Below are 16,708 nucleotides of genomic sequence, written 5' to 3'. Positions count from 1 at the left end.
TGCTAGTGTGAATGTAAAATGCAGAATGTTGGTGAAAAAATAATGCTGGCTATTAATGGGGAGGACTTTCTCGGCAAAGGTAAACGTTTTATTTGCACACCCTCATCTGTACCTTTACCCATCATTCTCGTCTATTTTCCACGATCGCGCTCCACTACTTTCAACCCTTAAGCACCCCTGTAAATTCATCAACTGGCTCACAATGTGGATTCTCGGATTAATGTGTTCTGTGGCCCATTTGATCGGTGTATTCGTTCGACTCAGGCTGCGTGATCCTTTCGCATTTTCTGGCCAGCTCCCCGAAATCATACATTTCTTTTTGTTGGACTGTTGGTTATTTGAGGTGGTCATAGAGAGCTAAAAGAAACCCTGAGAAATGGATCATGTGTTGACTACACTGCGTTTTGTTTGCATTCGAAAGGCATACAATGGGTTTGTGGAAATGGTGGTTATGCACAAGGATATTGACTGAAAGAGTTCACCATTGGTATAACGTCGTTAATCTAAGTCGCAGTGTGAAGTCATTACTCAAAATTCCTAATGTTGCAAATTATTTCAAACGAATTCGCTAGATTAAATAGATATATGATGTACGTAGTGAAGGTATTTTCCTCATTCAGCGATTCCGTCATGAGTTAAATATGAAATCATACTCGAAATCGGTCGCCCTATTTTCATTAGTTGGTGTCATCATTAGAGTCCTGAATCATCCACACTTTCAGGGAGAACCAGTAAGAAAGGAAAGTGATTGCGTAATGGTACCGTTCAATCAAACTGTAAATCGCAGTTTATAAAAGATTTCTCTTTTGATGGAAGAGAAAGATTCCACCAGATCCACCTATTATCTCTTAAGTTTAAAGTACAAATACGCGATTTTTGCCGCCCGGGGGTTCTGGTTCCATTCGCAGCGGTAGTAGAGATTTTTTCATAAGAGTTGGAACAAATTTTGGATTTTTGAAGAAGTTTTTATGCCCGCAATGCTTAACAATTAATCTTTGAGCTTAATTAAGCGAGAGAATTGAGCGAGTATCAACAATAAGGTTGTGCATACTCACCCATTTTGAGATTAATTGTTTATGATAGTTATAATCGAACCTTTGCATACAACCTTAGTTCTTTAATGTCCTTAAAAATCCAGATTATCAGATAAAATGTCTCTAAGGCCGGATATGCAAGAAAAACAGTTTTCATGGTTACTGCAGAGTGCATCCCAAAAATGCTCGCGTTGCCTTAGCTCAGTAATAAGGAGTTGCAGCCCCATGTTTATGGGCAAAAAATGCTAGAAATAGTTAATGCTGGAAATAGTTTCCCCTACCTCCTTCTGAAGTATTGAATACTTCTCCTGAAAGACTCTGTATAAAATCGGTAAGCCATGGCATAGTGGTGAGTACCCTACTTAGTAGGGAATGGATTTAACCATATGCTTTTCATTGGGAAACGACCAAGCCATTAAATAACCATAAAGACTTTTTTTAGATTCATGAGATAATACCCCCATGCGAGATATTACCTCTGGAATAGGTCGAAGTTTGAGGAAAAACATGCAGTTCGTAGTTCATTCTAGGTTCTCTAAATTCACCAATTGATTCAAACCTGTGATTTTAGAGCGAGTTTTTACGCCCGCAATCGCTGCAACGTCGCGTGAATTAGTTATCTCAGTCGGTAGGTAGGTACCTAAAGCAGATTACCAGAAAAGAGATCAAGTTGGATTCCGCGGGAAATCAATATTTGGATTGATGAATACGAATGATGATGATGCTCGAGGAACTCATCAATTGACGCACAACGGGGATTATCTTATTGGTGTTCCCGGTGGTCCGCTCATACGAAACTCATTCGACTAAGCTGATGTAATCCTTTCGTAACTGTTGACCAGCTCCACAAAATCACGCAGTTCTCGTTTTTTTGTACAATTGGTAAAAAAAAATCGCGAATACAAATGAAAAATAAGCCGTTATATTCACTTTAAAATTGTTAACGAGGTGTAATGAAATCAAGCTTCCTTTGATATCCGGTCTATCATATAACTTCTATTTTTATCATAAATATTTCCATTGAGTTTCGTAAAATAAGCTATTTGTACGGTGAATTTTTGAAATTGGATATCCGATCTTTTTAATAGGATAAATAAGACAGCTGCACCAGTATTATTGTTATCGTTCTACACGTTCATTAGTATTCTATACATATTTTTGACGAACTTATGTCGGTCAGAAATAAATATGATATTTTTCCTTCCGAGGCATTGGTACCGTATTACTTGTTATCTGTCTAAGTAAACCTTCCTCTCTTCCTCTTCACATCTTTATATCACTTTAAAATGAATAAGAGCATCAGTTATTTATTTTAAAGACTTTGGAGTATAAATTGATTTTCGCTATTAGCTGCATTATACAAAAAAATATTTAGAACGCATTTGAAAAATATTCTATCAAATAATTCTGAAGTTCATGTAGCCCCTTTTTAGAAATTTGTGATTACGAATTTTTATCTACATTTAAGGATAGCCATTTTCGCCTTCATGGGGTGGATGCCAAGTTACTAAGTTGCACAGATACTGTTCGTCTTTAAGGGAATTTATGGAGTATAAAATACATAGAGCTTCATTAAATAAATGTGTGGGATTAGATAAAATACCAAGTAATTAGCAGTGGTTAACAGCTATATGATTTCTGCTTTCCGACCTAAAGTCCGGTAGTTGTAGTATTCAATATGGAATATATAGAATTCCTTCGTATCTTCATTGTATTCTCCATCTTTAACGTGTCTTTCAATGGATTAGCAATGGATAAAATGTTTCAGTTATTCTAGATATGGTTTTATTTTCTGTATTGCAAAATTCGAGATAATTATGTAAGAAATCCTCCTGGGAATCAAACACCGACGGAAGAATTAAAATCAATATTTTATTTAATTTTAACTTAAGTGATGTTTACTTCAGATTTTAAAATATGCATGGAATTAGTTTAACTAAAGGTGTCTTAAGTGTCGCTCAAAACTTGCCTTCTGAGGCCAATTGTAACATATTTTCAGACTCATAAGTAATATTCCTGTATAGTTGTTTTAGACATTTAGTATTTTCCGTTGAAATCAAAGCTTCAAGAATTAGTCAATTTTTTGAATGTTCAGTTACGGTGTTTTTATTTATTTTAACATGGATTTAAACTAAAATTAGTACACATCGAGGTTTAAGATAGTATTCCTTTAAGTTTTCTCTAATGGTCGTCGTAAATTAGCGGGGAATGCTGATCTTTTATTGACCCGACCTGGCTAATTTCTTCTAGAGACCAGTTTATTAATATCGTCCAGCCATTTTATAATTGTTTACATCGTATATTTACCTTTCAACAGTTGAAGTCAAATATGATTTTTAGGAAAATGTTTGATCTCAACCTGTACCTACTGCTTATGTTTAGTTTTTATGCTGACATAGGCCGTTCATTACAAGGATATGTAGCTCTTTTCTTTATTTTTCATTGAGGATTTTTTATATTATCGACCATGCAGCACCCATATTGACTGCTGCCTCTCATGGGAACAGCAAAGAGTGAGGTAAAACTCGACTGCAAATTCTCCTGCTTCCACAATCGCTTTTATATCTCTATCCATCCAGTTATAGCTCTTCGCTCTCACCCAGGGGCTGTGTTTGACTACTGCATGGAAGGAAGTCCTTTTACATGCAATTCTGCCGACATAGGTCCCGCCTATTCCGAAACCGTGGAGCGAGTTTATCAATATTTTCCGGGCAATATTTTTTCGCCGTCCACGGTCATCAAAATGCATCTCCTTTACTGCGGTCGTTTAGCGTTCCAGTTTCGGAGGAAAAAATATTTTTCGAGTCGTAAACCAAAATAATCAATCTCATTCCTTGCCATCGTTCTATTGGCTGCTCTTCGTCAGTATCTGATAAAATTTTATTCATCTTTTCAGGTGGGCCATTTTTATGAACTGAAAGGCAAGAAAAATCCTATTCGGGAGTTTGGGAAAATGTTTGGTTTCATTAATTATTTTTTAACCTACGCTCAGGGCTATTTTCTTTTGCACTCAAAATATTTTATTTTTAATTATTTTAATGAAATACCAAAGGAAAGGATTAAAATGGTTTAGAAAAGATATATGTGCCAGAGAATTTATTTTAATGGCTTGACAGAATGAATAAGTTAGTAAGTTATGATAGATGATGGTCTACTGAGAGATATTATTAAAACTTATGCAATTTTACCCTAATTACCCTAAATATATGGCTGTTGATGGCGTTTCTGATCGTTTATTATAATAGGCGGATATTTGACTGAAGTTGATGCCGGTTTAAAACTCATTCCTTATACCTCTTCTGGCTGTGGCTCCAAGGCGTCACCTCTCGAAGTGATTGAGCTGGTCATATGATTCCTTTTACTGACCTTTCCTTAGGAAGCACCGTGATTAGATCGTTTACTCTAAGAGGCAATATATTTGTAAAGTGAAGAGGATTTTAAAATGGATTAATCTCCTTTCATCATGAGTGCAAAAAATCTTCTCCTAGAGACTTTCCTATGCCCTACTTTGAAACAAGCTAGAATTGTATGATTTAAAAAAACAAGGGATCACCATAAGTACATCTATACATCAAAGTAGGAAATTCTTTTCATTGAAAAATTGAAAATAAATGTTTTCTTTTATTAAAAATGAGGGTAAAGGGAGCGAATTAGTATTATGATGTGTCTTAAATAATGCCAAATTTTCCTTCTGGTGAATGAATGAATGATAATTTATGGGAGAATTTCCCAATTTTCTGTTTGGAAAGTTAATGTTGTTGTTGCTATTTTACATCTTTTTTTTGCTGCTATGAAGCATATAAAGATGTGGGTATTTCCTTGTTCAGTTCCAATTATTTGAAAACTGGAGTTCATGTATTTTATCTCCCTCCGGAAAATATGTTATCTTCTATTCCTTGACTTTTCCAGCTAGAAAAGTATTTAATATTCCTCCAGGAATTATGCAGTCTTCTATTCTTTGACTTTTCTAGCTAGAGAAATTTTCGCAGCCATCATCAAAGGCTCGGTACAAATTCAAGGATGGTGGTGTAGCCCAAGTCGAGGAAAACGTAAGTAAAGAAAATTCTTGCGAGCCGGGGTTTGTGGTCGCGGGGTATGACGAGACAACAGCATGGGATGATCTTGTTGGAGGAGGGAACTCAAATTCTTGGGCGCAACTATAAACGCCCTTTTTCCACTTTCTCTTATCATATTCCACAGCGACTTTCCTTTCTCTCCGGCTCCTAGACTCCCTTCTCTCGCATATTCTCACCATGCGATAAACCGCTTTTGCCTCCTACCCTCAGCGAGCGAGAGATAACGTCTCGTTTTATCTCAAAATCCGATAACACGCGAAATTCGGATGCTCTTGTTGTTGGCCCATTGCGTATTCATTTGCCCAAAAATTGTCTTTCACAATTCCGGGGGAATTCCCTTTTCTTCCCTGGAACCCTTAGTCTACTACATACGTCCCCGCTCTTTTCGACTCATCTTTGCTTCTGAACGCCATTCCGTTCCACACACTACTTTCTTATTTATGTGCCGTTTTCTCTCTTCTTCTCACCTTTGCGTTCTCTTTTCGCCGCTTAACATCCTTGCCTCGCAAGTCAGGCAAACTTATCTTCCCCTTCTTTCCTGCTGCTGAGCGCTTTAAAATAGCTCTAGCTCTCTCTCTCTCACTCGGTGATTTAGGTTGAAAGCCCTCAGGAGAAATCCGCAAAAGTTTTTATTTCGCTTTTAAAAGGACTTTTCGGTGGATGCGTGTATGCATTCGTAAGAGGTCGCGAAAAATTGCGGCATTCGCGGAAATCCACTGCTTTGAGCGGGGCATAGTTTGGTGTAGTTCAGTTGTTTCTGGTGGGCGGAAAACAGAAAATTGGCTCCATTTTATATGGTCGCTATGCAATAATTAGGTGTAATATTGATTTTTCAACTATGCAGAAGTTACTTAAAGTTTCATTATTAGATTTTTGATGGCCCACAAAAATATTCTCGCTTGACATTAACTCGACTCTTGACGCGTTTATAATTTTAAGGTATACCTTGTGACTTCGCTCCATAGTGAAGAAGGAAACTTTCAATTTTTTAATGCTTTGGGTTTCGACAATCTATATATTCTTGGAATTAACATTCGGATTCCTCTGAGGGTGGTTCTTATCCGTGAAAAATCGGGTGTTTTTTGAGCGGATAATCATGGCTGTAAGATATCAAATTTCCATCCAAGTCATATTCCTCAATCAAAAAATTTTCCGTTTTATTTGGCAAGGTACCTTTTTTATGTGTCATGGAGGAACATTATTCACTTTTCATATGTGTCTTTTGAGTATACCTGAGCATAGATAACAAACTTTGCTATCAATAACGTAACTTTTAATGGTCGACTAGTTTCGATACACTGTGTAATTTTCAAGGCTTTTGGTACAAAAACTTTGGTACTTACTTGGTTATATTCCAGATCGGTTGGTGGGTGTGAGTGGTATCGAAGAGAGGGCCAGAATTGGAGAATGCTATTGAAGTACGTCTTGGTCGTGATCACTCGGGATTAATTTGTAAGTTTCTTTAGCCAAATATATTTGGAGTGATCATTATTAGCAAATACGAAGGTTGCCGAGGAAGTAATGTACCGTAATATTTTTCTCAGCAGACAACAATGGTGCAAATGCGAAACTTCATATACGCATTATCTGCAATTTCATGGAAGCGCGCGCAAAATTTCTGTTTCTTCCGGCAGAGAGCGTAACTGCCGAACCGTTTCAAAAAAGGTACGTATCTGTGAGTGAAGTACGTTAAAATCAGCGTGCCGTCATTAAATTAATTACTGTAGAGAAAGAAACTGCAGGGAATATTCTGAAACATTGGTGCAAAGTCTCTGAGGCATTCTGCTTCCCACAAAGGATCAGTTAGACGCTTAGCTCAGAGCACGAAGACATCAGAAGGCGGTGCTCCAAGATGTGCAATTAGTAAATGTTGAAGAAAATAATGCGAAGCATTACTGGGCAACCATCGTACTTCAATAGCATCCTATCCCTCGCATCCGTATCAACCCCCTCTACCCAACCATAAACACCACTCTACCTGGTATTCAACGAAGTACCAATACGTTTTGCACCATTGGTGTTGAAAGTTATGCATCCCTCACATCTTTCATCTAACGCAGGGCTTGCATATTTCAATTTGAAATCATTTCTCGAATGTTATTGAAATATAGAAGTTCAATGATGGCTTTTTGAATCCTAAAAGAAATTTCAAGTTTGTGTTTTTGCCATTGCGTTGCTCTTTCTTTTTATCAGTGAAAATTTTAAGTGTGATGTGACATATGATGTGGATAAAAAAATATTGTATTTAGACTTAAGCAGCGTTTTTTTGGATATTTTCAAATATCGCGGAAGATGATTGTGAGAAAATATTCATATTTTCCTGGTAACATTACAGAAAATGTTATTACTTTCAGGGATATGGGTTTGTATTCATTTCTATTTTGTTACTTCAGGAGGAATTTATTTAGATGATGGCATGTGATGATAGTTTTTCCACATATTTATCGCTAAATTTAGTTAAATAAATATAACTGTGGTTTGACTCTGATGCATCTGTATTTAGTTGAATTTTATATTTTTACTTAATTTAAGAATTGTTGTTTCTTTGATAGTTGCAAAATATTCTAACTGAAACTAACTGATCGTAAGTTAAGGTCGAGTATTTCACCTCCGTCCTAAATTGAATAAGGCAATGGAGGACTGAAATGTGTTTGTGGTGTCCCAGTGCTTGAACAGAGTGTGATGAATTGAGGATCGAAATAATATGCGAACTAATGTATAACCACGTGTCATTCCATTTCAAGATTTCTTGTATGAATATCTATTATAAGTGGCATATTACTTATACCACTTTTTTCATGGAAAAACTGGTGTAAGTAATAGATATTCATCCAAGAAACCTTATTATCTGCACTTATCTCCAAAATTATAGAAATAGAACTTGTACCCCTTGGCTTCTAGGGTCCTCAATTATGCTTTGAGAAAATGTATATCACAACTCCTATGAATCTTTCGCTTTTATTCTCACTCAACTCATTTCTCATTTCGCAATATGCCACCCAACCGAGTACACTGGGACACCCCATATATATATACCCCCTTCTTACACACGGACATCTCCATATACCCTCTGTTTGATACGCTCTGAAAGGACCGAAATTTAACCTCTTGCCTCGGCAGTCTCTCCCCTTTTATCCGTCGGGCGGCCTTCCTCGAATCCCTAGAATAGATTTTGGACTAATCCAGATTTTTTATTCGTCCTCACCCATTAAATAAGAGGTATAAGCAATAGGTATTCATACAAGGAACCTTATTAATTGCACCTTTCTCCTAAGTTATAAAAATTGCACTTGTACATCTTGGTTTCAATTATGCTCGAGGAAATGGTTATCACAACACCTATGTATCTTTTTATTTAATTCTTACTCGATTTGTTTCTCAATCAATATGCCACCTAACTGCAGTGGCGCAGCGAGGGGGGGGGGTTTGGGGGTTAAAACCCACCCCCAAAGCTCAGAGATATTTTTAAGTTTAATCCATTTTACTCAATTGGATCGATAATGCTAATAGAATAGTGTAAGAATCAAATAAATATCCCTCAGAAAGCCGTAAAACTCACCATTGTGAACCGTGTATCTTGAAATTCCGAATTTTATTAATCTCGCACATACCGCTTATCCTGGTAGGTATTCCACAACCCCACACACCCTGGTATTAGTTGCACCTAAACCCCCCCAGCTTTAATGCCTAGCTGAGCCCCTGCCTAACTGAATACACTGGGACACCTCATATATATATTTGCCTGCTTCTTACTTCGCACACGTCTTCACATCCCCAACCATTTGAGACGCTCCGAAGGGGCGGAAAGTTTATTTCATGCCTCGGCAGCTTCTGCGTTTATTTAAAATTTCTAGGGATCTCAATTATGATTGAGGTAATGAGTATGACAACACCTAAGTATCTTTCACTTACAAAAACTTTGGTACTTACTTGGTCATATTCCAGATCGGTTGGTGGGTGTGGGTGGTATCGAAGCGAGGGCCAGAATTGAAGAATGCTATTGAAGTACATCTTGGTCGTGATCACTCGGGATTAATTTGTAAGTTTCTTTAACCAAATATATTTGGAGTGATCATTATTAGCAAATACGAAGGTTGCCGAGGAAGTAATGCACCGTAATATTTTTATCGACCGACAACAATGGTGCGAATGCAAAACCTCATGTACGCATTATCTGAAATTTCATGGATACGCGCGCAAAATTTCTGTCTCTTACGCCAGAGAGCGTAACTACAGAATCGTTTCAAAATAGGTACGTATCTGTCTTATTTTATTTTCAGTCAATCCACTTCTCATGCAATATGCCACCCACCTGAACACACTGGGACACCCCATATATATTTGCCCGCTTCTTACACGCAGACGTTTCCATATCCTCCACTGTTTGAAACGCTCTGAAAGGACCGAAATTTAACCTCTTACCTCGGCAGTCTCCCCGTTTATCCGCCAGGCGACCTTCCTCGAATCCTTAGACTAGATTTGGGATTAATCCAGATTTTTGAGTCGCATTTACTCTCTCCTCTGGAGAAAATCCCGCAACTGCCTCCGTCGAAAGGCCACGAAATACTCCGTTCTCTCCCTCTCTCGATGAGGTTCATTTCAATCTCTTCCAACCCGCTATCTCTCCTTTACCTCATCCCCCTTTAAAACCTCTTCCCTCGAAGCCGCACGTTCCGAGGGTAATTCGCTTTCCTCGTCCTTGTTTCTCCAACTGCTCTCCCTCTCACACCCCTACTCGCTCCAGCCCCAGTCATTCTCCGGGATCCAAGCCGCAAGTGTCTTAGCGTCCCCACCCCTCTTTCCACAACCGCCTTGACTTCTAATCCTGGTCGTCTTCTCTCCAAATCTACTTTCATCTTTCCAAGGCTCTCCCCATACTTCTCTGTGTCCTTCTTATTCACTCCTTCCTTAGAATTCACTATTCACTCACTTTTTCTCCTCTTATCAGTGCATGTTCACAATGAATATTTCCCATTTAGAAAATAGTTTTTGATTAGGCTGAGTACATCTTTTATGCATTTAATTCAATAATATTATATTTTTGTGTGCATGCCCAGCTTGTAAAGTTGTACTTACTTTTTTATTGATGAGGATATATTCAAAGTGCAAAAACTGTTGAAAAGCTGGTTTGATGTCTACAGCAGTGGAGACAAAATCGCGAAACAATAGTCAAATTATTCGTAAAACTGGTGTATTTTATTGAAATATAATTATATTTTCAATATTTTAAAAAACTTATTACGTATTGCAGTCTTATCACCCAAATCCATCGCTAACTGCCAACTAATGACAATGGGTATATTTCAGCTCAACCTCCTTTCCACAGTATTTCGTTGCACCTAATTCTGCCCTTATCCTATTCCTACGTCTTCTCCTCTGTGTTTTTGAATTTTCCCTTTTAACATTTTCCCTCTCCTCGACTCTTCTTCCAGTAGCTTCTATAGTGCCTTTGCTTTATCATCCCTCCCTCACTTTCTCCAACCGCCATGACTTCTAATCCTGGTCGTTTTCGTCCCAAATCTCCTTTCATCGTTTCCGACACTTCCAACTCCTTACTTACTCCTTCTTACTCCTTCTTACTCCTTCAGCCCTATCCTTGGTATTCCTGTCCACCTACTTTTTCTTCATACCATTCAGCGAAGGCTCATAGCGTTCTTACTTTTGTGGTCTTGTTTTATGAATAGTATGAAATAACTCACTTTGTACTTCTAGAAAACTTTTATTATTTCGACCCTGGGTTTGAACGACTATAAATATGTGGTTTCGGCCGTAGCGATCTCTTGCTCAGCGGATAAATTCTTTCATTGCGGACTTTATGCCAGAAAGCGGGATATAAATACTTCATTGGACTGAATTTTTCCTCGTAAGGTAATTACAGGGAAAACGGATACAGTGGTAAGGATATCAGGAAGAGAATTACAAAAGCGAAGGAGGCATTCATGAACAGGAAGGAGCTTATGAAAGGGACGTTATGAAAGAGTATAAAGAAAAGGTTTGTGAAGAGTTTGATCTGGAGTGTAGCTCTTTTCGGTGCGGAAGCGCGGACACTTAGTAAGGAAGACAAGGGAAGGCTGGAGGCATTAGAGAAGTGGGTGCGGCGAAAAATAGAGATGGTCAAGTGGACGGAAAGGATGGATGGAAAGGAATGACGAAGTGCTGGATATGGTGGGTAAGGAGAGAATGCTTTTGGATGAGATGCGGAGGAGGCAGAAGGTATGGATGGAGGGGGTACTTAGCGGGGAGGGGATGTTGAAGACAGCGTTAGAGGGTAGAATGTTAGGTAAACGAAGGAGAGGAAGGGAGAGAATAGGAATTTTAGATAGAATGAGAGGGAGTAGGCCTTACAGTAAATTGATGAGAGAAGTGCTTGAAGGAAAGGAAGGCTCCCGGAACGCATCTTAAGCATGTATTCCAAGGAAACCTACCTTAATCGGTAAACTACTTTAATAATAATGATAATGATTATATCAATCATATTTTAAAATCGCACGAACTCAAGGGTCCGCAGATCGTTTTTTTTCTTTTTTTAATATATCGTGTTTTTTTATAAAAATATTTTTTTAGATTGTTATTATAAATTTTGAGCTTACCATTCCTTACTGTGGTCTCATCACTTTCTTGCATCCATTATTCCCTCTTTCCCTAATTGCCGAATTGAGATCATAGTCGTCCTTCTGCCAAACCTCCTTTCCAGGTTCCTCTGCTGCGCCTTTTTGCATCCTTCCGATCTTCCTCCTTCTCTGATGTCTTTGAATTTACTTTCCACGCACTGTATTTTCCGCATTCCGCCTTCCGTAACCAGGCCGGAGAGTCTAAGCTTTCTCATTCCTCCCTCTTTATCCACAACCATCTTGACTGGTCGTCTTACCACGGCCGTCTTCGCCCCAAATTCCTGTAATCGTTTCAACTTCCCACACTTCCAGCACTGTGACCTTTTCCTTCGCATCCAACTTAGAATTCACTTTCTACATACTTTATCTCTCTTCATCTCCATATATAAAGTTTGGTTACCTTCCAACCTTTCTTGTAACGTATTTTTATGATGTAGGATGTAGATTTGTTTTTATTTTTTATTTTTCACATATTTGTGGACACGCTTACCTGTTAACACTGCCCTCACTTCCTTTAAAGGTCTTCCTTTGTGAGAATGTATATTTCCCGCTCATTAAACGGTTAAAAACCGTAATGATTTCTCCAGTATCAGAGAGGAAACTTAGGAATTCTACATCCCGAGAAGAGTCGAGTGAAAAAATTAGGATAAATGTAACATTGAGCCTAGGTGTTTTATTATAAATTCATTTAATTATGAACTCATCAATCTTTATTTCAGTCTTAAACTCCTCATCAATCGCTAACCTCCAACTTCTAATCATGGCCATAGGCATATTCTTATGCTCCACCTAGTTAACCTTTTTCTTTTTCTCCGCTACTGTCTTTGTTTTATTTCCTAAACACTCTCTTACCCCATTTCGCCTCCATCAGACACGCCACTTTCTCATTCTTGACTCTCTCTCCTAAACGTCAGCATCTAATCCCGATTCGCTTATTCCCTTATCTGGTTTCACAGTAAGTACCCACACTACTCAACTCATTACTAATGGTGCTTTTACTCATCCTCTATCCTCGGATTTCATTACTTCACTCTGTCTAGATCTCTTTTAAATCAATTTGTGAATTCTTGATAACTCCCTTTTTGTTTGCTTATTTTATGGATATTCATGCAGGGTTGTAATGACGAAATATTTTTATGAAATTGAAAAGATTTAAAAAATAGTTTTTCTGTTGAATAGATTGTTCAGCAATTGTAATTTTGTAATTAGTATTTTATATCTGTGGATACACTTACCCTTGCCTGCTGACTGAACTACTTTTACCTGTGTGTGCATCTTTTATCTTTGATGCCTGGGAAAACGATCATAAGCACAGTATCTCCTGAAGTGGACACAAGTATCCGAATCTTGGGGAGGGGTAACCTAAAAAATCAGGAGTTTTACAGCATTAAACCGATTTATTTTATTGGGCATTCACTTAGTTTTGCCTTCGTGCCTTCGTATTTGTCTCATGTGCCTCATCATTCTCCCTTTTCTCCCAACCACCAAGCTGTAAACATGGTGATACTTTCTTTTCACATTCACTTTTGCGCTGTTTTACTTCACACATGACTATTTTTTGTATGACTACACTCTATACCCAGCCAAGCTTGCATTTCCACCTTCTTTTAAATATTCATGAAGATACGTATATGTATTCAACAAACATAAAAAGTTAGCCATAAGCCTCGTTGGTGACCCAAGCGGTGACGAAACGTTGCGATTTTGAACATAGAGGCTAATTGCTCCGAAAATGTCGTATGTATAACCAAATTAAATTAAATATTAAATGTTTGGTTTTATTTAAATTATGTATTAAATAGAACCAAATTCTTGAAAATTTATTTTATTTTTTTACTCTTAGCATTATGATCTCTCTCTTTCATTCTCTCTGAGCCAAACGTCAACTTCTAATCCCGCTCCTCTTTTCCCAAAATCTCCTTCTTCCATTCCAAAGGTCCCCTTGCTTTATTTTCTCGTCCTCTCCCAGCTTGTCTTTAGACCTTCTTTCATGCCTTATAATCTCTGAACTTTCTGACTTCCTGCTTCGGTGTATGAGCACCCAAAATATATATATAAATAAAAATATTCATATAAATTTGTGTGGAAATTCCACCGAGAAAAAATCATTCTCCTTGACCGGTATTCAAATCCAGAATCCCCGATTCCCGGTCGAATTCTGATCACTCCGATTTTATATCCGGGTTCGAATCCCGGTCGAAGCGTATGATTTTTTTCTTTTTGGTATTTTCACACAATTTGAGCATTTCGGGTGATTCCGTTAAGTTATCACCGTGGCTAGTCCCGGTGTATTTAAATCACGTAAACTTCTTCGTGTTTCTGTGATTGTGTCTGGTGCAGACACTAACAATAGTACTGGGGAGTGGGGCAGAGGTCTGTTTGGTGTTTTTCCGTGCTCCCTCTTTCCTCTCTCGATATTTTAATCGAACCATTCCTCGAACTATTTTGCGCTGATAAAATAACGAGAAGTGTTGCATGTGCTTTCCACGTACATTATAACTGTGATGTTTCACATGTCCTGAATATTATTTCCCCTATATTTTAAGAGATAACGCTTCTATTTTGTGGTCGAAGAAGTTCCATGCAGGAATCGGTTATATTCTGAATACGCTCACCACTATTTGAATTTTATCTGGGGCCTAAGGAATATAAAACCAGCAGTCTAACTGACTCACTTATGATGGATACCATTCTTGCACTATCACCTAGCTTCACAGAAAATTTAAAACTTCCTGAATCGATAGGGTACTAATTTCTGTGCTGTGGGAACTTTTAGTACGAATCAGAGTATAATCTATCCTGGAAAAGAAACGCATATCGACCCCTTCACGTAGCACAAATGTTTTTAGCCCTCAATTCCCTGTTTAAAGTGGAAATGGAATCGAATTTGTTGCCAAGGTTTTTATTGGCGGGATAAAGAGCTTAAAACATTTATATGGATCTGACGAAAATGAATTTATTGGCATAGCCAAATAAAGTTCGAGAAAACAGATCTGATAGTTTCAGTGAAGGTTAAGTACGTTGGCATTCAAATTTATATGCTAATTTCTCTTCAAAGCCGGGGGTAAGTACTCAAGCCTTCAAAAAGACTTCTTTCAATTAAGCTTTCAAACTTCGTCATAATTTTTACCTTTTAACCTATTTCCAGTGTTTTAAACCTATGACAAAAATAATATTGGTATAATAACCATAGTATGGCCTCTATTGCCAGGCGTTTAATTCTTGCGGAATATCTAATTTTATTTATTTACGGCTCCTCCTAATCATTAGTAGGTATCCTCTACACAATTTAGTGAATTATTTTCTTTTCCTGAAATCTCTTAAGAGGCAGCGAAACTTTTTAAAACTAACTCTGCACATCAAACGAGTGAAGAATTTATTATTTGCTGATTCACAAATTTTGTATTCTTCAAACCGCTTGCTGAAAATATCGGCCCATCGGAAGGGACATATATCAACCGAAATAATAATAAATATATCCAGCATGTGTACGGCTGCACCCAGGAGCCATTTACCAAGTTATGCGGTGCGGTTCGATAAAAAAACGAGACGGGGAAGGGGAATTAGGGAAAGGAAATGGATGCGTTGGTGCAGACGACCGCAGGCTGTTTCATTATAATATTTGGTTTAAGGCCCCCCCCCCCCGCCCCGCCCTTCTACGTCATCCAGTTCTCATGTTCTGCGGCCGCGGTCATATGCCCAGAACCCACCGCAAAACGCCCGGCCGTTTTAACGTGAATTATTCACGAGCCGTGCGCCAGGGTGCCGGGTGCGCACTAGTGCATGGTCCTTCGGTAAGCCGGCCGGTGGCCCTAAGGGAGAGGCTCGTTAACGGGGAGTTGCTACCGCGAGAAGTGCTCAGAACCACCATCACCTTCTGCGCGGCACGTCTCCCGTCTTTCATTTTCATTCCCAGTGAATCACTCCTCAGCTTCAATCTTAATTATTAATTTCAAGTAGAATACTTTTGGCCCAATGTTTTCAGTGGGGTAAGTAAGGATATGCTTTGGGGGATGCAGAACCGATGCGTTTAAGATGTAATAATTGGCAAATTTCATCACTCTAATTATAGCATCAGTCATTGATATTACGATTGTTTGTGTGGGAATATTATACCTAATTTATGGAGATTAAAGCTTATCATTATAGCCTTTGGGGGAGACCTTCTCCCAGGCAATCCGGGTCCGAAATATTTTTCAGAAATTATATGCCTAAAAATACCTTTTACATCATATTGACACTTAGCAACAGATGCAGTCATTATATGTCACAACTAGACAATAGTTCTAAATATTTTTTATTTCTTTGAGCCTTTGGGGGGTTCTAACCCCCTCATCGGCCTCTGAATGTTTTAAAGATATTTTAAGAGAGCCTAATTAACATGGTAGAAAAATCCTAATGATAAGATTAGGGAAATAGGCTGCAGAACCGTTAGTTGTTGGCAGCTTGGCAGTATAATATGGAAAGCATGCAATGAGGGATTAGAGATTCGGCTGGAACTCACGAAAAGTAATATATTTGCTCAACCAAATGAAGTATATATGCCTGCGATACCTTGCACTTGATAATGCCTTGATAGCGAAAGGTAGCGAATTCCTTCCACACCTTCAATTCTCTTCATGATTTTATTTTACTATTCTACTAATGATATATCTGGATCTGCTATTGCTGCACACTAATACATTTTTTTCCTTTGGTGAATATGTAAATTTAAATCATTTTTCAATTCTGGATTTTTTAGAATTGGGTCCGTGTTCTGTCACAGCTACTTCGTTTTTAAAACTGTACATAAATATTATGTTGTTAATGAGGATTATTAAAACCTTAATTATGGTTATTAATTTTCGAGATGAACGTCGGTTGAATAGAATTCATTGCGAAAATTTTACGTTTTTTTTTAAGATAAAAGCTAGACATGTAAAAGTGAATTTAGCTACAGTTCATCACTATCCTTGCGCACTTCACGCAATCCAGGTTTTGATTCATC

Source organism: Ischnura elegans, chromosome 9 (assembly GCF_921293095.1).
Source record: "Ischnura elegans chromosome 9, ioIscEleg1.1, whole genome shotgun sequence".
NCBI classification, from domain to species: Eukaryota; Metazoa; Arthropoda; class Insecta; order Odonata; family Coenagrionidae; genus Ischnura; species Ischnura elegans.
Note: the sequence above shows the minus strand (reverse complement) of the source record.